Raw genomic sequence first — 26,959 nt, 5'->3', positions numbered from 1 at the left:
TAAATATAAAATCCTGCAGTTTAATCTCTGTGACATGATGGAGCTCCACTCAGCTTGGGGTAATCATTCCATGATGTACATAAGTCAAATCATTATGCTGTAAACTTATACAGCGAGGTGAATCTATCATATCTCATTAAACTGGAAGAAGAAAAAGAATTTGTAATATAACTGACAGGTTATGATCTATGATTGCCAACAAAGAACTCAGAATCTGAAATGTCCAAGTTCTGTATGGCATGTTTGTGAGGGGCAGAAGTTTTGCAAGGATTATCATTCTGATTTTCCGTGGGTGGGTACAAATTCATCATCTGATGCTCTTGGTCAAAATGTTTATCAAGGGAGTACTGATGAGGGACATCCCTTGGTTAAGACTCTGCCCTTCTATACTGCAAGGGGTGCAGGTTCAATCCCTGGCTGGGGAACTAAAATCCTGCGTGCAGCTCCAAGTGCCCCCACCCCCTCAAAAAGGGAATACCGATGTAGGAAATAGGATCTCTGCTCATGGGTTAGGAGCTAACATCAGAATGACCTTGAGCTAGGTAAAAAAAATCTGACCTTGAATAGAGCTGTTGGAGGAAGATTAGAAGCGGGTGCCTCTCCAGAGAGCCCAGCCCACTCTGCTGTAGTGCTGACACAGCAGGATCGAAGTACTCGTTTCTGTGATCAGCAGAGCGAGGGTGAGACAGGAGGGGTCAGCCACTCCAGAAACGGAAAACTTTTGGAGTTGGGGGAACCACAAAGCTCCCTCCCTTATCTAAAGGCAGATGAACAAATCTTGGAACTGAATATGTGTCGAGATACTGACACGCAGTGTGTCAGTGTTTTGGCAAGGAAAGGTGGGTGATTTTATCAAGGAGTAAATAAAAGTTTAGGAAGAAAGTGCATTCTTTTCATTGCAAAAGTGTGGTGAAAAGTGGGTGTTCTTGGATTTTGTTTTTTTTCTTTTGAGAGGGGATGGAGGGTGTCAAGGGGGACCTTCCATCATTTACTCTCTCCATTTTCTCTCCAGAAATGATTTTGATCATATTCTCTGTGTTGCCTTGTCCATATTCCTTAAATATTTGGTTTGAAGCAGTTATTAATGACAACAGTGAACACTTTCATATGAGACACTTCATTCCTCCATATTGCCCACAAATAGCAAAATGAGTTCTGCAATCAGTCACTTGCTGGACTTACGCATTGCTTTTTGAGCATCTATGTGTCAGACTTCTGTCAGCATTATATTTGATTTTGTAGGCATATACCCTCAAAATATTGAGGAAATGGCAAACATATAGATTCATTTCCCCAGTTGAATAAATAGTTGTTAAGAATGAAATTTCCCCATTAATCATGACTAGGTTCCAGGACCCGCCTATCAAAACCTATTGAAACTATAATGAAGCCAGATTATAAAACTAATAGTCCAAACCTGATTGGGTCCTAGAAATAGGAGACTTACTCCATGGAGAGGCTAGAAGATCCAAGATTAAGAGAGCATGTGACATTTGAAGATTTAAGTGAATTTAAGAAACCAGTCCTGAATGGAAGGACTGATGTTGAAGCTGAAGTTCCAATACTTTGTCCACCTGATGCAAAGAACTGACTCATTGGAAAAGACCCTGATGCTGGGAAAGATTAAAGGCAGGAAGAGAAGGGGACGGGAGAGGATGAGATGGTTGGATAGCATCACCGACTTGGACACGAGTTTGAGCAAGCTCCGGGAGTTGGTGATGGACAGGGAAGCCTGGCGTGCTGCAGTCCATGGGGTCGCAAAGAGTCAGACATGACTGAGCGGCTGAACTGGCTGATAGTTTATAAAATTTGAGATGATTTCCCATGACGTGACACTAGAGGGCAGTATGTACAGTCAAACCTCATAATGAAAACAGCTATTGAATTCTTATCATTTCTAGTTATGCTTTTTTATGTTCAAACCCCTTAATTTTTAATTTGCATTACATAAATAATGGGAAGAAGATATTGAAATTATATACAACTATAACAAAAAATAACTTATGAGGATAAAGAGTTTTGTTTTTACCAAAGCAAAGGTGAAGTCGCTCAGTTGTGTCTGACCCTTTGCGACCCACCAGGCTCTTCCATCCATGGAATTTTCTAGGCAAGAGTACTGGAGTGGGTTGCCATTTCCTTTTACCAAAGTAATGCATAAGCAATTTGAAAAAATGAGATAGTATTAAGAGATGTTTAAGAAAATTTTGGGCTTCCCTAGTGGCTCAGACGGTAAAGCGTCTGTCTGCAATGCAGGAGACCCGGGTTCGATCCCTGGGTTGGGAAGCTCCCCTGGAGAAGGCAATGGCAGCCCACTCCAGTATTCTTGCCTGGAAAATCCCATGGAGTGTAATTTATTTACAATGTTTTGTTAGTTTCAGGTGTAGAGCACAGCAAAGTGAGTCAGTTATACATGTACCTATATCCCTTCTTTTTTAGTTAGTTTTTTTTTTTTTTTCCCGTATGGGCCATTACAGAATATTGAGTTGAGTTCTTCTTAATGGCTATTTATTCAACTGGGGAAACGAATCTATATGTTTGCCATTTCCTCGATACTCTGAGGGTATACGCCTGTGGTGTACAGTAGGTCCTTATTAGTTATTTATTTTACATATGATAGTGTGTATATGTCAATCCCAGTCTCCCAATTTATCCTCCCCCTGCCTTACCCCTTGGTACCATGTTTGTTTTCTACATCTGTAACTCTGTTTCTGTTTTGTAGATGAGTTCATTTGTTCCCTTTTTTAGATTTCACATTGACTGATTGTATGATATTTGTCTTTCTCTGAATTAACTTTTAAGTATGACAGTCTGTAGGTCCATGTGTGTTGCTGCAAATGGCATTATTTCATTCCTTTTTATGGCTGAGTAATATTCCACTGTATATCACATCGTCTAAACTTTTTAATTAAAAAAAAGTTCTCTTTCCCTCTCCCCTATACTTCTGTGTCCTGTAGCTTTCCTGGAATTTGTGTTCATATTTCTAAATAATATGTGCATACTTGTATTTCTTGAGGTCGTTATTTAGTTTATTTTTAATGACATCAGAAATCATTGTTTACTATATAATTGTTAGAATTTTAAGTTTTCATCTTTGCACTTTTCATCCGGCTTCAACAGTCATCAGTCTTCTCTAATTTGTATTTGACCATCCCCACATTTTTCTTTGCCCTCCTAATTATTTTAAATAATTTCTAAGCACTATATCATCTTACATTTCCCTTTTGGATATTTTTACCTGGAGCTAATAATTGTCTTCAAATGATTGCTTAATTTTTATTAATTATCGTTTACTTTATTTTAGCAGTTTTCCATAGATATATATACCTATCTATGTAGGTAGAATGTTTGTATGTATAAAAAAAATGAATTTTAGGTACATAAATAAAGTTTAACATTAAAGGGTCTGTGTAGGGCAAGTTTATCCTCCTTCAGAATTTTGGAAGATTTGCACCAGTGTTTTCTAGAAGTCTACTGTCATTCTGATTCTTTTTCCTTTGTAAGTGAACTTTGTGACCAGTCAGTCACACAGGCTCATTTAATTAAGGGACATTAGATTTCTGGTTTTGGTATAGTTTTCTGTGTTTGAAGGAAAGATACCATAAGTATTGTACTAACTAAGAACACTCTGGAATTGGGTTCACCTTCATATTAGGTTATTACCTTTTTGTATCTGGGAATATTTTTCTTCCCATTCCTTTGTAAATAACCAGTGTTCTAAAAGTTCATAGTGATTTCCCCCCCCCCCCCCCCCATGGGGTGGGCCTCTAGGCCTGTGATTGGCTGGCCAGTATTTTCTATCTTGCTTTGCGTGGCTCTGAGGTTGGAGAGTGAATTGACTGGATCAAGTGGCGGTTCCAGTGGTACAGTCATTGCTGTGTTTTTGAGGACTTTTTAAACTTCATGCTGGTGTGCTCTTTATTCCCAAGGCTTCACTTTTGCTTTCCTTGGTTCTTCTATGTCTTTGAAGATAGTTTGAAGGCTTCTTCAAGAAAGTAGCTTGGTAATGTTGATTTTAAAGGTCGAGAGTTTCACTGCTGGTGGAGGATTTTACTGTCTCACATCTTTAAAGATAATGAAAATGTGTAGTCAGTAAGGATGGGTTTTAAGTATGAGACACTGTTACTTAGGGCTTCCCTGGGGGCTCAGTGGTGGAGAATCTGCCTGCCAATGCAGGAGACACTTGTTCGATCCCTGGGTTGGGAAGATCCCCTAGAGAAGGAAATGGCAACCCACTCAAGCATTCTTGCCTAGGAAATCCCATGGATAGAGGAAGCTGGCAGGCTACAGTCCATGGCGGTGCAAGAGTTGGACATGACTGAGCGACTAAACAACAATTGTTATTTAATCATTGCTCAAATGTTAACTGTCAGAATGGTTCCCTTGTCCTGTATGATGCCCACGAGGAGATGTGACCCGATGTCCATCCAGAATTGGTTGGAAGTGGTTAAATGCCTGTTCTGAGCTGTGAACGGCAAATGCTGGTCAAGTACAACTAAGAGTTTTGAGCTTCAAGAGTCTCTAATGTGCTTAGTGAGGTTCACACGTGATTTATTTAGAGCTGGTCATGACATAGTCCTCTAGATAAAGGGTCCCTAACCTTTATCTAAGGGACCTAAGGCCTGATGATCTGAGGTGGAACTGATGTAATGATAATAGAAATAAAGGGCACAATAAATGTAATGTGCTTGAATCATCCCGAAATCATCCCCCGAGCGGACCCCCCACCCCCGCCGCCAACCAGTCTGTGGAAAAATTGTCTTTCATGAAGTCGGTTCCTGATGCTGAAAAGTTTGGGGACCGCTGCTGTAGATTACTCCCTCTTCGTTTGGCCTGTTATTGTTTTAAACCCCAAATGAAGATTGTCTAAAGTCTCCTTTTCTGATTAACTAACAGCGCTGTGCAGTTTTTCAGTCTGAGACAGAGCCGTTGTGTAAGCGCATCCTCTTCAGTGTATCTGCGAGGGAGCAGATTAGTAGAAATACTACTCCATGGTTCATCTTGGCCTCGTTCCAGCTGTGCTGTAGATTAGACACTACTTCGGCATTTCCCTGTCTCTCTCCTTCATCCTGATTTTGTGTTATCCCCTCTTAATTTTCTTATGTACCTTGGATCAGTGAAAGTGTTATTTTTCTCATAACGTCATTCACCGATTCTAATCCTCTCACTCCTTTCATGCGAGCTCAAAGATATCTCTCTGGTGCCATTATTTTTCCTGAGCACTAGCTCCAAGTTACTGGGGGAGGATTTATTTTCAAGGCTTGGCACCTGAATGGCCTGGACCGTAAAACCCAGCCGCTATCCACGGCTCGTTATTAGACGGGAGGGGACCTGAGGATATGGTAGGAAACCTGAGTGAAATGGGGTCCGGGGTGGTCATCAGCGCCAGGCGGCTGGCCCGAGGGGTCCACCTGGACAGATGACGCTGTGCTGGGGCCCCTGCATGCCCGCTCAGCTCCAGGACTGTCTCTCATGTTCCCCCGGGGCCAGGATCTCGGCTGTGGACCAGACTTCATTACATACCAGCAGATGGGAGAGTCAACCCAGTTACTTTCCATTTCCCAGTTGGGAAATAATTCTGGGAAGACGTTTGGCTCTGCGGGTGCAGCGCGAGGAGCCGCTTTCCTGGCTAGCAGGAACCAGCAGACATCTGGCGCGTGGCAGTATACACGCACACACACCCGAGGCTCAGGCGTCTCTTATCCCTCGCCAGGTACGGAGCAAGTGGGAGAACTTCTGGCTTTTCGATTGAGAAGTTTCCAGTGCAAGTTCATGGGAGCTCCAGCCGGCCGGACTGCTCTCTCCTTCCCCCTTCACCATCAGGAGGCAGAGCCTCCGCTCCTGTGCGCCTTGCAAGGTCACAGCTGTCTCAGGGCTGCCCAGCAATAAGGCAGAGTCCATCCATTCCAGCCTTGGATGCCAACAACTTGTAGTGCCTCCCAGATCTCTGGGCCTCGTTAGAATCAAGGAAGAGACAGAGAACTGAGAAATGATGGTTTCCTGGGAGCAGGGCGAGATAATATTCTAAAAAACCAAATACTCGAGGTTGTGAAGGGTCGGGTCACTTCATGATCGGCTGAAGGGCACCGGTTTGAGTTCTCTGGTCCCCCTGAGGTACCCCATCCCTCCATCCTGAAGGCCTGTGCCTCCATCCCCTAGTATCTTGCCAACTCTCAGATGTTTCCTCGAAGTGAGTAGATAAGACCTCAGGGTCAGAATGGAGACCACCTCCTGAGCAAAAGCCACCTCACGCATTTTCAGTAGATTAGGTTCCCATAGTCGGGATTATCTCTGTTTATGTTGGGCTGCCCTAGTGCATTGTTCAGAAGGCACTCAAATCTACCCCGCCGCCTTTTCTATTGTGCCCCCGGTCTTCTAGTCTTTTGATGAGTTCATGGTTATAACAACAGCAAAACACTGCAGAAGGGGAGAACAGTGGCCCTGCTTTTCTTTCGATATTTCCAGAGAAGGAATCTGTACAATTTCCTGTAATGGAGGGCTGCACAAGCTCTGAGTGAATTTCGAATTGATTTTTCACAGGGATTGGGGTAATGGGCTGCTGCCCTAGCTTCCTGTAAGTGTAGAGCTGAGAGTGACCGTGGATCTTCGACCTTCCTCGAGCTTCAGGGAGCTCTCCAACAGCATCCCTAAAAGATGTTGCTCCGGTCTATCCTGCGTCCTTTGGGTGATGGAAGATCTGGCTCTTCTTTTTTTTTTTTTTTGGCTCCACCACGCAGCATGTGGGATCTTAGTTCCCCCACCAGGGAGCGTACTTGCACCCTCTGCAGCGGAAGTGCGGGGTCTTAACTGCTGGACTGCCAAGGGAGTCCCTCACTCTTATTTTTTAAATCAGCTCATGTCATGTATACACTGCTGCTGCTGCTGCTAAGTCACTTCAGTCGTGTCCGACTTTGTGCGACCCCATAGACAGCAGCCCACTAGGCTCCTCTGTCCCTGGGATTCTCCAGGCAAGAATACTAGAGTGGGTTGCCATTTCCTTCTCCAATGCATGAAAGTGAAAAGTGAAAGTGAAGTCGCTCAGTCGTGCCCTACTCTTAGCGACCCGGGTGTAAAATAAATAGCTGGAGGGAAGCTGCTATATATAGCTCCGTGATGACCTGGGTAGGGGGGATGGGGGTGGTTAGGGGAGAGGTCCAAGAGGGAGGGGATTTATGTATCCACAGAGCTGATTAGTTTGATTGTACAGCAGAAACCAACACTACATTGTATAGCAGTTATACTCCAATAATAAAATAGAAATAAACTCTTGGAAGGTTAAGTTTACATATAACAAAAGCACACATTTTAAGTCAGCAGTTGGTTGCAACTTATTTAGTTAAGATATAGAGCATTTACCCACTCCAGAAAATTCCCCTGTGCCTTCTGTAAGCCAGTCTGCCCTACTCCCTCTTTTCTGCTATCCCTCTGGTCTGATTTCTAGCACCATCGATTATAGTTTTGCTCATTTAGAGACTGTGGACTGTCTTTTGTCTGGCTTCTGCCTCAAAGCATATATTTGAGACTCCTCTCGCTTCCAGTCAAAAAGAGATGAAACTTGGAACTCTCCTGGCGGTCCAGTGATGAAGACTTCGCCTTCCAACACATGGGGCGCGGGTTCGATCGCTGGTTGCAGAGCTAAGATCCTACATGCCTCACACCCAAGAACTGAAACAGAAACAGAAGCAGTCTTGTAACAAATTCAGTCAAGACTTGAAGAAAAGAAGCAATGAGACTCTGATTTGTAGAGACGTATCTGACAGGCAGTAAGACTCCTGCCTGCGGCTATTGAGGGCCTGGACATTGTTTTCTTTGATGGGAGTGAGGCCTGAGGGGTGACTGACTGTCCCGAGTTGCCCGGGGCTCAGGTAGTTCCTGAAGTGAAGTGAAGTCGTTCAGTCGTGTCTGACTCTTTGCGACCCCTTGGACTGTAAACTACCAGGCTTCTCGGTCCATGGGATTCTCCAGGCAAGAATACTGGAGTGGGTTACCATTTCCTTCTCCAGGGGATCTTCCTGACCCAGGGATCAAACCTGGGTCTCCTGCATTGGAGGCAGACGCTTTAACCTGTGAGCCACCAGGGAAATACCTGGCTAAACCAGGTAGTTCCTAGGGTACCGGATTTTCACTGGTAAAACTGGAGATGCCCCAGGCAAGTTGGGATGAGTGGCTCATCCTAGCTTCTGTGCTAGAGGCGGTGAAGAACGTCAGGCTGCTGGGGGAGTGAGCGTCTAAACAGACGAAGGACAAGAAAAAGGGACATGTTAGGTTTCTCCACTTTGAGTCTCAGCTCCAAGGACCCGGCTCCAGGAGAACCGTCTGCAAGCCTTGCAGTTGGAGGGTTTGCTGGCTTTGTGTCACTTACCCGGTTTCAACTGCTTTTTTAAAATTTTGTTTATTTTTAAAAATTTTCATTGGAGAGTAATTGCTTTACAATGTTGTGTTAGTTTCTGCCGTACAACAACATGAATCAGCCATAAGTATATACATATATCCCTTCCCTCTAGAGCCTCCCCCCCCCCATCCCACCCCTCTAGGTCATCACAGAGCCCTGAACTCAACTGATTTTTGTAAAAAAATATTTTTTATAGTTTAGTTCCTTATTTTATTAAGGACGTGTTATGTTTCATTACTTTTCTACTTTCCAGAATACTCCTTTAAGAGCTCCAGTACTGCCAGCATTTAATACTTTTCAATGTAGTCAAAAATTGTGAAGCCCTATTGAAAGCACAAAGATTAACATTAAAATAATAATAATTATTATTATTTCAAGATGCTTGGTTTGATGGGCTCCAGCTTGATTATTTTGATGTGTTTAATTTTAAAAATCCAACCACTTTTTCGACTGAATTACAAGGCTCTGCCCTAAGGTGGCTTCTCTGAGGATGTGTGCCAATCTCTCGTTCATATCTGAAGTAATTCATTCACTGGATGTTAGCTGAACACGTTCACTTGTTGATGGTCAAGGAAGCTGTAATCTGCCTGCTTTCCTTTTGGGGCAGATGAAATTCCTGGCAGTTGACTGAGTCACATAATTTCCAACATAAATTCTGAAATACAATGCTCTTGTAAGCACGCTGGATTCCAACGGAAATCTTTCGAAAGTAGCACTGGGGTGAGGTGGCAGTTCTGGGCTGTGATTTGGGAGCCTTTATGTGCTATACAGAATTTGTGAGGCTTTTTAATGCTTCTCTTCAGAGAGGTGTCTCATTTTTTCTAAGAACCCTTTTGGCTCTGCTGTGCAGCATGTGGGATCTTATTTCCCTGACCAGGGATCAAACCCTTGTTCACTGCCTTGGAAGCTTGGAGTCTTAACCACTGGACCACCAGGAAAGTCTTCTGCCTTTAATTTTTTTGGTTTTTAAAATGTGCACAATTAAGGCATGAACAAATCACTGATGCAATTTAAACAATAAATATAGCAAGCGAAAACATTCAACCTTACTTTCTCAATCCCTTCTCCAGTTAGATTTTCCTTCTAGAATTTTTATGTATAATTGAATTCAGCCTGTAGTTTTGTCTGTTTTTTTCCTTAAACTGAATCATACCATAGATATATATTGTTTTTTTCCATTTAAACATGTGTTTTAAAGATTTTTTTTCACATTAGACTATATCAGTTTACTTCATTATGTCTAAAGTTATGTTGATTCAGTAGTATGACAGTACCTACATTTACTTAACCATTCTCCTGTCCATGGTTATTTAGGTTGCTGCTTTTCTGTTATATTACCACGAACATACATCTGTCTTTGCCCATATGTACTCTTACTTCTCTAGATATTTGATAATGGAGTTATTGTGTCAATGGATAAATTAAATTAAATTTTGGTACACACTGCCAAATGGGCCTCAACAAGGCTGCACCAATTTCCCCTCAAAGTTTAAATTCTTTTAACATGTGAAAATTTTGAAACAAAATGAAAATGGATAATTAAATTTTGCAAGCTCAAACAGCAAATTGAGAATTTGCTCTGTTTTCAATAAAATCTTATTTATTGCTTATTTATACATCTGATTTGTATAAAGCCCAGAAAAGACTTTAGACACTTGGCTTATTGATTTAACTTGCCAGTTGTAATCTCATGGACTTTGCATGAGCTCAGGATTAGAATGGGTTTTAATCATTTTCCCTGACTGACTGCTAAGATGTTTCATTAGAATAAACACTAATGAAAATGTGGTCAGCATGGAATTCTCTAGAACTCTACCTGTGGAGAAGGAACTGGCAACCCACTCATGTATGCTTGCCAGGATAATCCCATGGACAGAGGAGCCTGGTGGGCTACAATCCATGGGGTCACAGAGAGTCGCACACGACTGAGCCACTGGGCGTGCACGCACGACCTCCGCCTGAAATATCTCCTGTATGGAAACTCAGCTAAGAGCCTAGTTCTTTAGTATTTCCTTACGATCTCATTTAAAAAATGTATTTATTTTTGGTTTTGCTGGTTCTTTGTTGCTTGGAGGGCTTTCCCTAGTTGCAGTGAGTGGGGTGCTCTCTAATAATTGTGGTGGTTTCTCTTGTTGTGGAGCACCGGCTTGAGGCATACAGACTAGGCAGTTGCAGCTTATAGGCCTTAGAGCTGGGGCTCAGTAGTTGGGATGCACGTGCTTAGTTACTTTGAAGCATGTGGAATCTTCCTGGACCAGGGATTGAACCTGTGTCCCCGGCATTGGCAGGCAGACTGCCATCCGCTGTACCAGACTAGGGAAGTCCAGTATTCCATGTTTAATTTTTATAACTCACTAATCCTTTCTCAAATCATTGGTTCTGTCAGTTTTTTGTTTTTTGCAAAGAGTTAATAACTGGATGCTAAAGTGTTGCGAAGACTTTGTTATTATTATTTTTTTTAAATGAGTGGTAGTATCACTAGTCTACCATGAAGTATTGTCGTAAATAATTAAAATAAAATTGCTCTACTTGTCAGAGCAAATGAGGCAGGAGAAAAGTCCTAAGATTATGTAGTGATTTTTCTCATCATTTCGTCTCTTTCTCCCTAACTTAATATATCCGTTTATGTTTACAGAAACCTGTTGACCTCATTGGGTGGTGATGCAAGTCATGAAATCAGACATCTAAGACTGTGAACTGAAATTCTTGTTTGCTTGTGATGGGACTGATATATTAATAATTTGCCAATGACACTTGTATGAAAGATTTCTTTTTTAGAATTCTCAGTGGTTCCACATTTGAGCTCGATTCCCTTGACACATGCTTGTCGTTAACACCCTGTTTCTTTTTTAAAAAATCATTTATTTGTTTTTTTTTTTGGCTGTGCTGAGTCTTTGTGCAGGTTTTCTCTAGTTGCAGCGAGCAGGGGCTATTGTATAGTTGCACCGTGTGGGTTTCTCATTGTGGTGCCTTCTTCCGTTGCAGAGCACAGGCTCTCAAGTTTGGGCTTCAGTAGTTGCGGTGCACAGGCTTAGTTGCCTTGCAGCACGTGAGATCTTCCAGGACCAGGGATAGAACCCCTGTCCCCTGCACTGGCAAACAGACTCTTAACCACTAGACCACCAGGGAAGTCCCAACCCCCCATTTATACTTTTACTTCTTTCTCTTTCACTACCTCTTGTTGCCCAAATAAGCTCATGCAAAATAAGACCAAAATGTATTTATATTATTGCCCAAATATCTTTGAGTACCTGCTATATCCAAGATACTATGTTAGGTTCCACAGCAAAGATGAAATAAGACATGGGTCCTCGAAAGCCCCTCTGTCTGCTGCGGGGCTCTACAGGTGCTCACATAATTATAGTTGAGTGTGAGAAAAGCTATCATTCAGGCCTATACAGAAGACCATGAAATAATTGAACAGGGAAGAATGAAATGAGGAGTAGAGCAGTTTGGAAAACTCATCTTTCAGATGTGTTCTCCTCCTCAGGTCCATTGGCAGTAGCAATTTCGCCTGTTTTAGAAAAAGAGCAGAAGGAGCATTGTTCTTTTTCAAATTTAACATCTCTGAAATCAGCATGTATTTTGCGTTTCTGTTGTTCTGTTGCTAAGTCATGTCCGACTCTTTGCAGCCCCACGGACTGCAGCACGCCAGGTTTCGCTGTCCTTCACCATCTCCCAGAGTCTGCTCAAACTCACGTCCATTGAATCGGTGACGCCATCCGACCATCTCATCCTCTGTCACCCCCTTCTTTCCCTGCCTTCAGTCTTTCCCAGCATCAGGGTTTTTCCCAGTGAGTCAGCTCTTCGCATCCGGTGGCCATGTGCATTTCTAGTCTTCTTCAGTCCATGGAGCTTCACCAGTGATGTAGCTGAGACTGTCTGTGTGGGCATGAACTGGGCTGTCCTTCCGTCTGGCATGAGGGGACCACTGCACCTGGTGGCTGTTTCCATCCCCAAACCAGCGAAGGGTCATTTGAGGAAAATATGAGTCAAGGTGGTGTCAGAAACCTTTCTTTGATGGCTTCTGGTCACACCAAGAAAGCATCGGCATCAAAAGTTGGGAATGGGTGTCAGTGGTTTGGGAGAAAAATCTTGGAGACAGTAGTGGAGCATTTTTTAAGCCGTCTGTATTGCCAGCAACCTTTTTTTTCTTCTTAATTGAGTTGTATTTGACTTGCAGTGTTGTATTAGGATTGCCAGCAGTCTTAACGGCACAGAACAAAATAGTGTGTCCAAAAAAAAGACGTCAGAGATTGGGAAGTGACTCAGAGAGCCGGACTCTGAAAGTGCGTTAGATGCTTAAACAAATTTTCACCTCTGTATTTCTCACAATATTAACAGGAGTGATAGGTGATAAAAAATGTATGAGAAAATCTGAAAGAGTTCTTTCAGTAAGTATAAGTAAAAATTCTCAGTATGTGGAAGCATTGTGTCAACAGTTTAATTGGAAATATTTTTCTTTTCTTTATTTTGGGCACACCTTCTGGCAGGTGGATCAGGGATCAAACCTGTGCCTCCCTGCCGTGGAAGACCAGAATCTTAACCATTGGACAGAATGTCCAATGTCATTGGCAGAAAAGTCCCGAAATATTTTTCTTAGTGACACAAAAAATAATAGTACATCTTATAATTTATTTTTCCTGGATTCAATTAAATGTGACTCCCTTCCTTCCTTCCCTAGTTCCTCCCATCCATCCTTCCATTTTTAAAAAAGCGCACACATGCGCACACGTGAGTATGTGTGTGTATGTGTGTGCGTGTGTCCTCAGTTGTGCCTGGCTCTTTTTGACCCCATGGACTGTAGCCTCCCATGTTGCTCTGTCCGTGCAATTTTCCTGGCAAGAATACTGAGTGGGTTGCCATTTCCTTCTCTAGAGGATCTCCCCGAGACAGAGAGCAAAACCACGTCTCCTGCCTTAGCAGGCAGATTCTTTACTACTAGTGCCACCTGGGAAGCTCTTTTTATAAAATGAGGAATATAAAAGAAGCACAGGAGAGGGATCTTGGTGCCTAAGGGATGAGGAGGAAGATACTGTTTCTTACATAATCTTTTGTTCACTTCATTTTAATTTTTATGAAAGCCATACATACTCCAAATTTAGATAGCGAGTAGCTATCTCCTGATGTTACCACTCAAGACTGTTCCCTGACTCCTTTGGTTGCTACCACCAGATCTCTAAGTATTATAACACAGGGCATGCAGGCTGTCACTCAGTTGTGTCTGGCTCTTTGAGACCCCATGTTCCTCTGTCCATGGAATTTTCCAGGCAAAAATACTGGAGTAGGTTGCCGTTTCCTCCTCCAGGGGATCTTCCTGGCCCAGGGATGGAACCTGCATCTCCCCGATCTCCTGCATTGGCGAGCAGATTCTTTACCACTGAGCCAAGTGAGAAGCCTAAGTAACACAGGGATATTACTGTTTCATAATTTTTCAACGTTAGGCGTTAACTTCTGACTCTCTTGGACAATGAGGATTTATTCTTTTGCCTCTTGTTGCTCAACACACACATACACACTCCCCTTTTAGTATCCTTGCCTTCCACTTTTATTATTGTATTTGATAGACCAATACTCACCATGCATTATATGGCCATCCAAATGATATTCATGGATGAATCAGTATACTGATTACTTTTATTGTTTACCCTGAGTTAATAATTAGATTTTTTTTAATTGCTTGATTTTTTTTGATATAAAAATTCTTCAATCAAAACAAGTTTACATGTTGACACTTGTGGCTTAACTAGAATAAATTTGTCCAAGTTTAAATTGTGTAAGGACCAGACAGATATAATAGCCAGAGTTCCCTCAAAACAGTGGGTCCTAGTTCCTTTATAACACCTCTTAAAAGCAAAACTCCAATTACTGAAATGATTCCCAGTTTTCACAAAGATGAAAAACAATTACCCCAGAGGTCAAAGCATGCAATGCATGTCACACGCAAACACTGGTATTAAGCCTTTTCCCCTGTATTCCTAGTTTTCAAACATGAGAAGCATCTTTTAAGCTACTGCAAAGCACCAACTGACCTAGTATTCAGAATATCTTAGAAATGCTGTTTGTTAAGGTTGTTCTTAAATTTTGTGTTAACCTTGGTTCACTCTCATTTAGTCCATATACATGAATATACAGACAACTTATTTACTTTTGTCTACTGCCTCGGAGTAACTAGCTTTTTGCAATCCTGTCACATGTATGCATTAGAAATAAAAATTCCCTTCTCATACAGCCATGTTTTCAAAAATGTTAGTTTCCTTATATAGTATTTATTTTTATTTACTGCAAAAAGCGTTATGGATTGCATTTTTCCAATTAAAAAATACTTAATGACTTCTTTAATGAGTGGGACTTTTTAAAAAATTCAGAAACTTGAGACATTTCTCAAAAATAAACTTTTATCATTTAGTTTTCAGTTTCAGCTACTACTACCTATAAAGCATCTTAAATGGTTGACCCCTAAAAGCCAAATTCATTCCTACATACATTAATGCTTACTGCAGGAAACTCATGTGACTTTCACTGAATTCTCAACCACAAAACTAAATTACCTTCAGAAGTTAACATGAGTTTTGCACCTCCTAGAATTGTCAGTTCAATGTCAGTTGGGTATCTAGTTGCCATACAAAAAGACGTACAGACTGCACATTGTTACAAAGCAGCAGGATAATGTAGCACAAGGTAGACTGAGATTAAAATCAACTTTGGATAAAAGAAAGGAGGGAGTGAGTACTTGTATAGAAGTAACATTTTATCAACCATAAAAATGCTTAAATTCTACAAAACCCACAACAGTGAAAAGACAGTCTGGTAAATCCAAGATTTGTAAAAAACTGTGCACAAAACCCATAGTATCTGGGAAAAGAGGAAAGGTTTATACAAGTAGCAGTTTTTAAAATGTAACTTTTTTCTACTATCAATTACACATTAACATACACACACTAAATGAAAATATGCTACAACCAATGTCTGGAAGAGCAGTTTAACATTTCCTAAATGAACTTCCCCTCACATTCACTGTATACTGTAGATGTTAATATTGCACAAGTACAATTGGCAATGTTTAGTCACTTTTAAACAAAGATAAGGAGATTACTCCCTCAAAGCAAGTTTCAAACATCAAAACCTAGGCTTCCAAAATTTAAAACTTTCAGCACTCTAAATATTTCAAATGAAAACCATTGCAAACTTCTCAAATGTTCTTTATATTCCAGGTGTGTCAACCTAGTCATCTAGTTTAGAATCTCAGAGATATTGCAGTCTTTCTCTCTTTACTGGATGGCTTTTTCTTCCTATTGGCCTCGGTTGTCTTTGCTTTCATTGCTATCTCCATCGTGTTGCGGTTGATTACTGTCTTGAGCGTCCAATCCTCCATTTAGAGCCTTTGAACCTGTTTGTTCCTTTTCTAGCTTTTTGTTTGGCCCTTTCTTCCCTTGATCTTCGGTTTTATTTGCTTCCTCATGCTGTCTTTGTTCGGCAGGAGATTTGTCCAGCACTTGTGTGATCACAGAATCTCCTTCATCAATCAAAAACATGTTCTTAAACTTGTTATACAACATTGCAGACTTTTCCATCATAACCTGACTTTGAATCGCTGTACTTTTTGTAGCATTGTAATCATCTCTGTGTGTTTTTGAGCTTGTTGCATTGTGAACTGAAGTGAAGCCACTTCATCCAAGGCCTCAATACATCCCTTGACTTCAAGATTATCAATTTTGAATGAATTGTTAATTTCAGCATGTATCCTTTGAAGCTGAGAATCCACTGGTGTTTCTCTCTCCTCCACTTTCTTAACTTCTGGCTTCTTTCCTTCATCTTTATTGTGTTACTCAGTTTCCATTTGCTATTCTTGCTTGCCTTTTCTATCTGCAGCTTCTTTCTCCTGTTGTCCTTTGAGCATATTCCATGAGCAGTTTCAAAGTTTCTTCCACCTTTTCTCTTCACCTTCTTGATCATCTCCTTCCTCTACAGAATCAGAGATTGATGTAATCCCTGTTTTGGCTAAATCTTTCCTTTTTGATTCAGCTTGCTTCCCCCCTCTCCCCCCCTTTTAAAAATATCTTTTCTTGGCTTTTCTTCTTCCTTCTGGCCCTCTTCATCCTTTGTAAGCTGTTTTTTAGGTTGTTTTTCCTCTTGCCCCCTTTTCTTGCTTTTGTCTTCTTCAGTTATCGTGCCACTCTCTGAAGGACAGGGCTGTTTTGCCATTTGGAGTCTGCCTCTTGGTTCTGGAATCTTGCCTCTGTAGCTGGAGGTTGTCCTCTGACTCACTTCTAGATCAGCAGATGCTGTTCTGCAGGCACTACTCCGGCCTCCTCAGTTTCTGCTCGTTTTTCTGCCTTTCTCTTCCTCCCGCACCCCACAGCTTTTGGAGTGGTTATGTCAGTTGCTTTCGTGACATTCGTTGCTGGCTTTTCCTTCATGTTCGGTGTCTTCCTGTGAAAACACTTGTTTCTTTTTCTTCAACATCAGATGACGGATTTGACTGTTTAGCTGATGCCTGTTGACTTGAAAATTTCACTTTCGGATTGTTATCCATCTCCCATAAACCTTCATTAAAGCATTTTCGTTTATTTGGTTTGCCGTACTTTTCCTTATTTCCTGAGTAAGGAAATACATCCTTTGGGCCTAAAAAAGCAGTCTCATGAGTTCCAAAAAAGAAAATCGGTAGTTTGTTTGTGGGTGGTTTTACAGCGCCGTCAGGAACTTCATCTACTCGAGCTGGCCAGTGAGGATAACCTTTCACCTTGCGGAAGATGAGGTCCTAGGTTTGAATTCGCGAGTCATGTTTCAGCAGCGAGGCCGAGGCTCCGAAGCCCTCCGAAGCCCAGGAGGTGCGGCGGCGCGGACCGCGAGGGGATCCGGGAGGGTGGACGGGGGCCGGGGCTCTGGCGGCGGGAGGCGGGGACGATGCCTTGGGGTGCCGGCCACGCCTGCCCACGTCCACGCAAGCCACCTGTGCCACCGGCTGCCGCAGAGGCGTCTCAACCGTTCTGAATAGCAACCGCTGCCACCGCTGCCCTGCTTAATTTTTTTTTTAAATGTAATCATCAGAAATACAGCTTTCAACTGTCTGACCGGTCAGAAGTAAATATTCCTTTCTTTTTCCTGCCCTAGCTGTTTGCCTTTGTATTATTCTGTGTTGAATTTGGATGACATCACCGACTCGATGGACATGAGTTTGAGCAAGCTACGGGAGTTGGTGATGGACAGGGAAGTCTGGCATGCATACACGACTGAGAACTGAACTGAACATTGAATTATGCTTTCCCTGGTGACCCAGTGGTAAAGAATCCATCTGCCAATGCAGGAGACCCGTCTGCCAATCCTGGATTAGGAAGGTCCCCTGAAGTAGGAAATGGCAACTTACTCCAGTGTATTTGCCTGGAAATCCCATGGACAGAGGAGCCTGGCGTGTTGCAGTCCATGGGGTCACAGAAGAGTCAGACATAACTGAATGAGCAACAACAAGAAATGTTGAATTACAGCTAATGGTTTAATATTTATGTTTATAATCGTAAGATACCTGAGACCTATTTGGTTCATGTTTGAAGCCACAGTTTCCTACTTCATGTTTTCCAAGTAGGAGGGTTCGGTAAAACCTTGCTCTTTTAGGAGTGGCTGGGTTTCTCTGAGTTAGTGGTGGTGTCTCCTTTCCCTACGTATGTTGCCTTCAATAGCGGGATTCAGAATGTGGGGCAAAGAAACATCTGAATGTGGGTTTAATATCAGAGAGTAAATTCTTCACTTGCCTTGAGAGAGACCACAAGCCCTAACCAGGGCCACGAAAGTTTCCTGTTGAGCAGAACTTTCTGGAACTTGTCAAAGTGGCTGTGCTATCAAGCCCTGGTGACACCAACTCCTGTCTCCCCAGGCAGAGGGCAGAGCTTTGGCTGCACCGCACAGTGTCATTTCTGCTCCGGTTTCTCCTTGGTCTTCACAGCACCTAATCCTCACTTTTTCTAATTATTACTGGGAAAGACACTGAATTTCTTTTTTTCACTTAGATTTAGAAAGCATCCAGTACTTAAATTGGCTGTTAAGCTTATTGCAGACAGCTGGGGCAGGGAGGTAGCAATTGCAATAGTTTATCTCAAAAACTAAAAGTTGTTTGAGCTTTATGATTGAATCCAAGGCAGGAAATGAGAACAAACTGAGTGAGGTCACTGGAAGTTTAGCTACAGCTGAGATGATTAACAGTAGGTGTGATTTATGAACTATTGCTGTCTCCCACAATAACCATATTTTGCTCATTGTTTCATTAGCTTTTATATCTTTTGGCCATAGAAGTGTTCATTTGTGATGGGTAAAGGCTCTTTAATAAAATCTTTTATTTTACTAGAGCGACAAGAAGGTCTTTATCTCTTTTCAGATTGTGCCAAAAATACAGCAAAGAAGATTTGTAATTTGTGATAAAACTTAGAATATGGTCAGGTAGAGTTTCCTGGAAGATCTTCATTTCTACCTCATCATTCTTTGTACTGCCTAGGTCATCAGTAAGCCTGGCGTGCTGCCGTCCACAGGGTTGCAAAGAGTTGGACACGATTGAGTGACTGAACTGAACTGAGGTCATCAGTATTCTGTATATTTTTATTAGCAACTCAGAGAGAGACTTTTCAACATAGTACCTGAATGAAGAATGTGCTTTTGATTTCCAGTAATTTGAGGGTTCCTTTCTTAAAGGGAGTCTCGTCTTCTGATTTTATATTTTCTCTCCTTAAATAGAAGGCTTGCATTTTCTCTGCCTCCACATCCTCACCAGATGGAATAAGAGATTAAACAGAAAGATGGCTTTCTTAGGGGAAAATGGAAGCCTGGGAAGTGGTAACAAGGGGGTAGAATTGTGAAGAAAGATAGCATTTTTAGAAAAATCAAGGAGAAAGAAACCAAGGGAAAACTCGGAACAAAACTTGGAATAAAAGTTATAATCAGAAATCTCAAGTTTTGGAAACGGGCTTATGTATTAATCGTAGTCTGATAGGAATAAAGATTACCTTAAGCATTTCAAACAATAGGAATTGATTACAGGAATTGATTACAGAGGGGTTGAAGGATCAGTAGAGCACAAGAAGAGAGAGGAAGGCTGTGTAACCTGTGTAACTGCAGAGAACCATGGGTCCATTTTGGGTGGAAATTGTTTAAAAAATGGCAAAATCTTCCACATACATGATGTTTTGTTCCTCATAGGGATTCCAAGGTAAAATGAGCATAAAAAGCTATTTATTGGTCCAACTTGTAAAAGCTTTAGGAACTGCTCAGATCTCTGGGGCTGTACACTGGGCAGCAACTCCTAGGTATTCTGGAGTCCTGTGTTGGAGCTAAGATTCCAAATATCTGTGATGTTGTTTCTGTAGCTTTATACTTGGCCTTTTAAAGGGTGTCATGTGCCAAAGGTTATGATAACTCCAATTCTGTGCACCTGAGATCTATTTTTAAAAAATGAAGCATTATGCTCAAAGGTAGAACACCTGGATTACTGTAAGAGCTTTAAACCAACCTTGGTGATGACATTGATGGAGAAAAAGAAGACCCATAAAGGAACGGGTTTCAGAGCAAGATGGCTAATTTAGTCAGAGCCCTGTACTTTGTGATTGTCTCTGGACTCTTCAAGCAGAATTTTTCTGAATGCTTCTAGATATCTGGTCTAAGCTTAGGGGAACAGTCTGGATACAGTATACATTTAGGATCCATCAGTAACTAGATTTAGTTAAAAACCTCAGTGGAGATGGAACAACAGTAGTTATGTAGGCCTGTTTTAGAATAAATCATTGAAAAAGGAGTCATTTTTAAGCAAAAGTGCTAAAAGGAAGTGATCACCCCTCCAGTCACTCCTCTTCCTCCCCAACCGTATTGGGTGTCTCTGTTCAGAGGTTTTAAGTCTGACTTTGTATCCTTGCAGAAGACCTGGGTTTGATCCCTGGGTTGGAAAGATCCCCTGGAGAAGGGAAAGGCTACCCACTCTAGTATTCTGGCCTGGAGAATTCCATGGACGGTGTAGTCCATGGGGTTGCAGAGAGTCGGACACCACTGAGCGACTTTCACTTTCACTTTGTATCTTTGTTTTAAGGAATAGAAAAGGTACATCAGGCATCTGTGTAGTTCAGAGCTTGAATTCCAGCCTCCCAGTAACCGTGTTTGAAGAGGATCATTTGCAACGTGAATCTGGATACTGGAATGTTTATACTTGCTCAGGAAGAGTCTATATGGTCTTCCTTCAGCTGTTCCCCTTCATGTGGGGCGAAGAGTCCACAGACCAAGGTCACTTCCTCACCTGTGCCCACGGAGCCCACGCTTCCTGGCTGAGCATCACACTGCACACACCAGGATCCCAGAATTCCTTGTCCCCAAGGCCAAGGTGGAGCCCACTTCCAGACCTTGCACTGGGCTGTTCTCTGCCTTATCCTCTCAAGGTCAAACTGGGCTGCTAGTATGCACTCCTGGGCTTGATAGACGGCCGGGGGTGACTGCAAACGTGTGGAGTGTAAAAGAAAAATTTCAGAGACTTCCCTGGTGGTCCAGTGATTAAGACTCCCTGCTTCCAATGCAGAGGGTTTGATCCCCAGGTTTGGGAACTAACATCCCACATGCTGCACAGCACAGCCAAAAAAAAAAAAAAGAAAAAGAAAAATTCTACACTAGACACTTGTTAAAAACAGCAAGGAAGATTTTATTGGCATTACTCTAGTAGAAGAGAGAGACTTCGGTATAGAACTGAGCTCAACTCCAAGTCCAGCAAAGACAGCTGGGGACTGAGAGCTAGCAAGAATGAGGAGTCAGCAGAGAGAAAATGACTAAGAGGACAGCAAAGGCAGGAAGATTCTTGCTAAACTGGCGTAACAGGATTCTTGCTAAAGGCAGACTTTAGCCAATGAGTGTGGGGATTGAGAAACTTGTTCAGACATTGAGGGTCCAGGGTCGGGATGGGGGATGTGTCTCACTAAACCAACAAACAGGATTCTTTGCTGCAACTGGGCTCTGTGGGCCAAGGGGGGCGGCTGGCCAAGCTTGAGTGATGAAAAGAGCGCTCGTGATGGAACGTGGCCTTGCAGATTGAGGTCAATTTTCAGTGTTGATGTTTGCAAGATCCCCAGAGTGTGGGACAGAGCCACACTGTGGAAGGAAGGGGGTCCAGATAGTCTGGAACTTGTAGGAGCCTGAGAGTCCTGAACTTGAACCTGGTCTTCGGCTGCAAATTCCTTTGAAGGACTGGAAAGGTGGGGCAGAGGTGTTTTGGTGGGGGCTCTTTCAACTGGGGAGAGCCCTTACAGACAGCACATCCAGGTGCTTCCTGAGGTGGCTGGTCAGTGGGGGGACAGAGAGGGAGAGACCCCGAGGAGGGAGAGCAAAGGGGTGTTTGCTCTGTGGTGTCCTGAGTGAATGGAGGGCAAGGTCTGAGTGAGTAGGTGAGGGTGAGTCGGCAAGTGAGGAAGAGTCGTCTCCCTTCTCCTCTTGTCATGCCCTGCCAAGCCCCAAAGAGAATCGTGGTTTGTAGTAGAGAAAGATGTTCATTTTGAATAGATGTTATCCATGTTTGGTGTGAACTGTTGCTTTGCATGATTTAAAAAAAAATCATGAGTTGTGTATATATGGTAAAGGTAGAAGACAAAACATTTTACAGCCTGTTAGATTGATTTATAGCATTGAAATATTCAGCCATATGGTGGGTGGGACTCTGTTTGCACTCTTGCCTCTGGCCCTGCGCTGTTAGGAAGGGAACTGCAAAGTTATTGACTGGCCTGCAGCACAGGTTCAGTTCAGGGTGGTCTGAGAGATTTCCATGCTTAGAGGTAGAATGCACAGATGCCTAGCTGAACGTGTATCATCGAGAGAGGTCCCTAAACCCTGGGCGTGTTAGGAACTGGGCTGGGCAGCAGGAGGTGAACAGCAGGCTGGCAAGTGAAGCTTCCTCTGTATTTACAGCCGCTCCCCATCGTTTGCATTATCACCTCCTGTCTGCTCAGCAGCAGCATTCGATTCTTGATTCTCGCAATTTACAGAGGAACTTGAATCCTACTGTGAACTGTGCATGTGAGGGCCCTAGGTCATGCACTCCTGAACAGGATCATCCCCAAACCATCCCCCCTTCCCCAATCCATGGAGAAATTGTCTTCCACAAAACCAGTCCTTGCCTAGCGGTCAGTATCTTCCAGGAAACCAGTTTTGCCCAGTGTCAAAAACATCGGGGACTGCTGGGCTACATGACATAGAATTGATGTAATGGTCAGGTAAGCAGACTCATGAAGAGAGATGGTGGGAGAAGAGAGGAGAACATGGGTCTGGAAGTCGGGACCTCTCCCAGAGTCCCTCTGAAGTGGCAAGAGCCAGGCTGTCTGCAGAAGTGTGTGTGCGGTTATTTTTAGGTAACCCTCCGAACCTTACAGAAAATAAACAATCTGATAGGGCCTTGTGGGTAAGTCTAGAAAATTCATGTGAAATGAATTAGCCATGGACTATGCAGATGATAATATTATCAGGGAGCCCCTTGGCCTAAATTGTTTTCCTCCGCAGTTTTAGATCCTTCTATTGGGGTCTTTTTGCAGGATCACATTTTATGGGCCATACCATTTTACAGTAGAAGTCCTTTTTTAAAAAACAGGTGATCTTTGGGGGACATTGTGTGGGAACATTTGTTTTTTCTGAGTTAAGGCATCCCTCTTCTCAAGTGGACTGGGTGTAAGCTGGGTCATATTTCTGTGAGTGTCTTGGGACTGCCGAGAGTCGGTTATTCAACAGCATCAGCATTGTAGCAGGGCCAGTGGTCTCTCTGGTCCTTTGCCATTAGCCACTCTGAAAATTCTGGTCCCCACCAGGGATCTTTAACTTCAGATACACAACTCAAACCAAACTTTCTTCGTAGAGTGGGGTTAGTAACATGGGTTGCCTCTTGCTTTTCCCAGTTTGTGTGGGAATAATAAGAGTATATGCCCCTGAAGAAGAAAGAGAGCACATAAACATTTCCTAAAGGATGATCACCCTGCTTCTCTGCCTTTTCAGATTCAGTCCCCATCATCAGCATCCTAGCACCGTTTGGATTTGACTCTTCTAGGGACCTCAGCCAAGAGGAATCACACCGTATTTTTTTTTTTTTTTTTTGGTGACTGACTTACATCACTGAACTCAGCACGACGTCCCCAAGGTTCATCCGTGCTGTGGCGGTGTCTGCCTCCCCTTCCTGTCTGAGGCGGAAGCACCCTTTGCCAGCATGAGTTGTATTCCTTTTGTGCTTCTAGTTGTGATTTCCTTTATAGTGCACTTTAGTGCTGAAGACCTATTTGTCAGCTAATAAAGGGACGAATGAGTTAGTCAGTATTCAGGAAACGCAAAATAACCCAGAGAAATGGAAGTTTGAATCCGAAGTTGTTACCTGTAAGAGCCAGTGAACGTGGCTGTACAAACGCCTGAACCAGTCACATGCAAGTTAGTCACATTTGTATAGACTTATCATAGTTCAGTTGATTTTCTTTTCTTTAAATACCCCGGTTCCGACTCTTGTTACAGTGGGCGTTGCCCTGGAGTCAGAGCTAAATAACTCAGCTGTTTCCTGACCCACATCCGGTACGTGTGTGCCTGCTAAGTTGCTTCAGTCATATCTGACTCTTGTGACCCCATGGACTGTAGCCTGCCAGGCTCCTCTGTCCATAGGATTCTCCAGGAAAGAGTACTGGAGTGGGTTGCCATGCCCTCCTCCAGGGGATCTTCCCGACCCAGGGATCGAACCTGAGTCTCTTACGTTTCCTGCGTTGGCCGGCAGGTTCTCTACCACTAGGCCACATGGGAAGCCCAACCCACATCTAGGTACCTTTGAGAAATTGCTCAATACCGCCACTCGCATTGTTGGTTGTAATATCCTCAGAGACATATTTTAGGTTTCTTATGGTTGTAACTTAAGAATTCTTGAGTGTTTACAATGATAAGCTTTAAGTTTAGGGGAGGAGCTTGCTGGGCAAGATGACATATATATTTTAATCTTCCTCAGAGTAATTTAGTTAGGAAGAATCTCATAAAAGAAAAAAAAACACAACTTATTTCAATGTGGTGTGTGTGTGTGTGTGTGTGTGTGGTATAATGCAAGGTATAATGAGCCTGGAAGCCCTCACCTCCTAGTTAACATGAATGAAAAGCTCATTATAACTGGTTCCGGTTTCATAAGAATAAGTCTTATTACCAACACACAGACTTAGATATTGGCTGTGATGAGGTCTCAACATGTTTACTTCCTCTTATACTTTACAGATGTAGACAAGCAGTGATGAGAGTCAGGCCCCCTCCACACTCGGAAGCACTAGTTTTGTCTTTCTGCTTCCTCGCTCTGTAGTTTGGATCTTTGCCATGGTGACTGCAGGGTGAGGCGATTAAGAGTCACCCGTGTGCCAGGTACCAGCAGCGGACAGCCCCTGGTGTCTGAGTCCCTCACTCAGAGCACTTGTGCCTGGTCATTCATTCTGGACCCGCTTTCATCTTAACCATATCGCCTCCAGCCTCTAATCGTACATCTGGATCCCTGCCCTCTGTGCCTGTGGATTGGACTCTGGATCTTCCTCTCCCAGGAAAATGGCCTTGATTCTCTGCTCTGCTTTCTGTGGAAGCTTTATGTTCTAACTCACATTTATTGGTTCAGTGCCCATCATTGGCCACTTGACCAACTTAGAACCTTTGTGAGCAGCTGCCAGCTCAATGCAGTAAATTGCCTTTGTTCTCAAGTTCTCTTTCATGTCCAATGTTTGTCTGTGAACCATTGCTGGCCATCCGACTCTGCGTGCCATTACAGTTCAGGCGTGTGTGCGTGTTCTTCTTCTTTGTCTCTTTGCATTGGGTCTTGGTTGTGGCACGTGCACTCCTCTCTAGTTGTGGTGCTTGGGCTCAGCGGTTGCAGCAAGGGCTTAGTTGCCCTGCTGTCTGTGGGATCTTACTTCCCCAGCCAGGGACGGACCTGAGTGCCCTGCTCTGGAAGGTGGATTCTTAACCACTGGACCACCAGGAAAGTCCCCTGAGTATTCTTTTCGCTTCTAAAGGACTTGGGCAGTAAATGCCAAGTAAACCAAGATATGACCATTTTTAGATACTGGTCTTTCATTCTTTCTCATTGAGAATAAAAGCCTATTATCAAGACAGTAATACATAACCCTCAGCAGTTTCTCTGGGCTCAGTATACGTCCTCCAGCATAAACTTCTTTGATCTTTAATTGTTTAAAAGCCTCTCTTGATTAATTGATTTCTCACTGATGTACTGTTTGCACCAAAGAGTATGTGTTTATTTGAGAGGGTGTGCACTGGCATTACATAACTGATTTTTATGAATTCTACCAGAGAATATGTCTCATTTTTCTGGAAGAATTTATTTGGTGTGTTTTTTCCTCAGTGGATGCTAGAAGATGGATTTTTTTTTTTGTGTGTGTGTATACCATTTTCTTGCATTAAAAAAAAAATCAAGTCACTGGGCCAAAATTTCATCAGTGTCTGGAACACCTTAGAAATTGTGTTATGTATTGTGATATTGTCTTAATTCTTCTTTCTCAGTTATGGAAATTACTTCTTCCTGATTGAGTCTCCACCCACAGTCAGGAAACAATGGTTTACCACATCCATCATTTCTGCCTGCACGTTATCATGTTTCAAAGTTTTCCCCAATTAATCCTCTGAAAGCTAGAATCACTCACAATTATAATCCTGTTATGCCTTCTTTATTTCATGATGTGCTTGTTATTTCACATCCATCCTTCAGCAATCTGTAACATAGTGCTATTATCAGCTCTTAAGTCTTTAAAAGCCTCTTATCTACCATTTTGACTAAGACTGATTCACTGCACTTTGTTGAAAATCGATCATTTGGGTTAAAAAAAAAATCTATCCCGTGTATTTGTTCTAGCTACTTTTCATAATTTTCTTTTTTTTTCTTTTCCATTTAATCAATCTGCCAAGCTGGTTTTCTTTCCCCTTTTTGGCTTCCTTTTCCTTTTCTTTTTTAAGAATTGTCTCTCTCTTCATTTCTCCTTCCCTCTTTGGGTAATGCCTCTGGAAAGAAAAAGGCAGTTGCAGGAGGCAGTGGAATAAATTCTTTAGAACCAGGCTAGGACACTTACTCCCATTTCTCTTTTCATAAAACTAGAGGGAGGGTCCCTTTCCTTGGTGACCCTCCCTATAAGCAGTTTCTAGGGTGAAAGCTTCATGATTTTGACTGTTGGGCACTTAAAAAAATTATTTACTTATGTATTTATTTTTGGCTGTGCTGGGTCTGTGTTGCTATGTGTGGGCTTTTCTCTGGTTGCAGTGAGCACAGGCTACTCTGTAGTTGGGGTGTGCGGGCTTCTCATTGCAGTGGCTTCTCCCGTCATGGTGCACAGGCTCTGGGGCAATGGGGCTTCAGGAGCTGTGGCTCCCAGGTTCTAGAGCTCAGGCTCAGTATTTGTGGCATGTGGGCTTAGATGCTTCACGCCATGTGGGATCTTTCCAGACCAGGGATGGATCCCATGTCCACTGCATGGGCAGGTGGGGATTCTTATCCACTGCACCACCAGAGAAGTCTAATGCCAGGCATTTATTTTGCAGGCACTGTAACAGGCTTCTTATTTATAG

General features: G+C 42.8%; 1 protein-coding gene and 1 pseudogene across 2 annotated transcripts in view; one reads left to right on the top strand and one right to left on the bottom strand.

Annotated features, from left to right (window-relative positions):
- Window positions 1–26,959, top strand: part of FUT10 (fucosyltransferase 10) — an 81,449-nt gene that overhangs the window by 37,917 nt on the left and 16,573 nt on the right. The window lies entirely within an intron of this gene.
- On the bottom strand, window positions 15,627–17,173 carry LOC120865580 (annotated as a pseudogene).

Source organism: Oryx dammah, unplaced genomic scaffold, assembly GCF_014754425.2.
Source record: "Oryx dammah isolate SB20612 unplaced genomic scaffold, SCBI_Odam_1.1 HiC_scaffold_7, whole genome shotgun sequence".
Taxonomy (NCBI): Eukaryota; Metazoa; Chordata; class Mammalia; order Artiodactyla; family Bovidae; genus Oryx; species Oryx dammah.
The sequence above is the reverse complement of the archived record's forward strand: the minus strand, read 5'-3'. Positions and strand labels throughout refer to the sequence as shown.